The sequence below is a fragment of the Babylonia areolata genome, chromosome 20 (assembly GCF_041734735.1).
Source record: "Babylonia areolata isolate BAREFJ2019XMU chromosome 20, ASM4173473v1, whole genome shotgun sequence".
Taxonomy (NCBI): Eukaryota; Metazoa; Mollusca; class Gastropoda; order Neogastropoda; family Buccinidae; genus Babylonia; species Babylonia areolata.
In genome coordinates this window covers 46,395,589-46,398,088 of record NC_134895.1, presented here as the reverse complement: position 1 = coordinate 46,398,088, position 2,500 = coordinate 46,395,589, and positions in this window count along the sequence as shown.

Here is a 2,500-nt window from a genome sequence, read left to right as displayed (position 1 = left end):
ATGTTTAAAAGCCGTAAGTAAATCTTTTATTTAAACGGGTATACTTTGTTTGGATCAAGATCCTTTTCCCCCCTTTTAGATGCGTGAGTTGGGATTTTGGTTGGGGTTTTCCAATACAACAAACCCTTCATTTCCATGGGTATTCAGGGATGATAACATTTCAAAAAAGTTTTTAATTTCTTTCCCGTTGTCCTTAAAATGATTATACTGGTTGTGTGGGTTCCCTTTAGTGAAATTTTTTACTTTTTAAATTTCTTCATGTTCTTTTTGCTTTAAAGAAAGCTGTTTGTTTTCGTTTTTATTTTTTTTTTTATTTTTTTTTTTTTTATCTTTTTAATTGTTTATTTAAAACCACGCCTAACACAACAACGGGGTGTTTGATTTGCACACACAAGGTTGGCACTGAAAATTAAATTGTGCCGGGGTGGGCGTAGGGCGCCCCGTCAGTCGAGGAGAACGGGTTTGTTCGAACCCCAACAAAAAAAAACAAAAAGCCCTGATCTTGTTGCCTTACCCCGAGGTTACTTGGAAGTGGTTCGCCTTTTTGTTTAAAGCGTAAAACCAATTTGTATTTTTAAAACGCCCCAAAAAAACGCCAACACCCAAGTTGCGTTTTCGGGCGCGAACGGGAAAACAAACACAAAGACGCCGCCACACACACCGAACAAACCAAACTAAACAAACAAGGAAGACGAGGGAACAACACTTGGGAAATCACGTGCAGGTGGTTTGTATTTTCGCCTAAGTGAGCCGGTAACAAGGTGAATTCTCCTACCCTTTTAAGGGAGTTCCCCCTCCTTTTTGTTGGGGGGGGCAGGTGTTTGGGGGATAACCGGGCCTGAGTGCCCTATCATAGACAATAGTGTAAACCCCTCCTTTTTGTTAATGGGAATCTTTTCCCCCCCCTCCTTCCTTTTCCCGTTCGGTTTTTGAAGCGAGATTTACCATGAAAACCCCCACAACAAAAAGCCACGGCTAAGCGGGGTTGGGGGGGGGATGGGTCTACGCTGATTTGGGTAGGCATCTGCCCTTAGTGGTGTGGGAAGCGGGGGGTATGATTTGTCCAAGAGAGGGGGACCGGGCCCCCTTGAGGTAAAGGGGGGAGGAGGAAGTGGAAGTCCCTATTTGTCTGAAGAGGAGTGAAGTCCTCGTTGTTCTTCTGGCGTTCTGAGTGGAGGCGGGGAGGGTGAGGGCGTGGGCGGGTTAGGGGGGTAAAGGGAGTGGACGTCCTCTCTCTGTGTGAAGAGGGGTGAAGTCCTGGCTGTTCTTCTGGCCTTCTGGGTGGGAGCGGATGGGCGGGGGTTAGGGGTTGAAATGGGTTCTTTTTTTTTCTTTTTTTCAGTGCGCAAAGTGCGTGCTGCACACACGGTTTATCGTCTCATTCGAATGACTAGACGCTCAGATTGAATTTCCAGTCAAACGTGAGAGCACTGACGAAGGGCGAGAGCGGGATTCGAACCCAGACCCTCACGGACACTGTATTGGCAGATAAGCGTCTTAACCATTCTGTCACCTAGGTCTTTAAACTCTACTTTATCTTATCTATCGATTAAAAAACAACAACATCAAACAAACAAAAAACCCCATTATTATCATTGTTATTGTAGTAGTAGTTGTTGTTGTTGTTGATCTTGGTTTTTTGTTTGTTGTTGTTCTTGTTTTGTTTTGGTGTGTGTGTGTGTGTGTGTGTGTGTGTGTGTGTGCATGTGTGTGTGTGTGCGCGCGCGTGTGTGTGTTTGTGTGTGTATGTGTATACGTGTGTGTGTGTGTGTGTGTGTGTGTATATATATGTGTGTGTGTGTGTGTGTGTGTGTGTGTCTGTGTGAGAGAGAGAGAGAGAGAGAGAGAGAGAGAGAGAGAGAGTGTGTGTGTGTGTGTGTGTGGCTAAGGCAAGAAACCTGTGGTTGAAGGGACTCGGGAGTCTGTGACGTCTCCACTCCGTTCTGTCAGGATCTCACGTCTCGAGCCACACACCACCTTTCATGCAGCAAGACCTCAACCCCGATCAACTTGACAAGGTCGTTCAGCTCAGCGTGCGTGTATGCATATGTTCTGTCAGTCTGACTGCGTCACGAAACAATCGGAAGTCCTTGTGGACGTTAGTGAGAGGAGGGGGGGGGGAAAGGGAGGGGGGGGGGGGGGGTTCTGGGAGAATTTAGAGGTGGGCAGGGTTGAGAGGAGCAGGGGGAAGCATGGTGTGGTGTGGTGTGTTTGTGCGTGTGTGTGTGTGCGCGCGCGCGCGTGTGTGTGTGTGTGTGTGCCGCGCGCGTGAGTTAGTGTGTATGTGTGTGTGCGCGCGAGTGAGTGAGTGTGTGTGTGTGTGTGTGTGTGTGTGTGTGCGTGCGCGCGCGCGTGTGTGTGTGTGTGTGTGCGCGCGAGTGAGTGAGTGTGTGTGTGTGTGCCGCGCGCGTGAGTTAGTGAGTGTGTATGTGTGTGCGCGCGAGTGAGTTAGTGAGTGTGTATGTGTGTGTGCGCGCGAGTGAGTGAGTGTGTGTGTGTG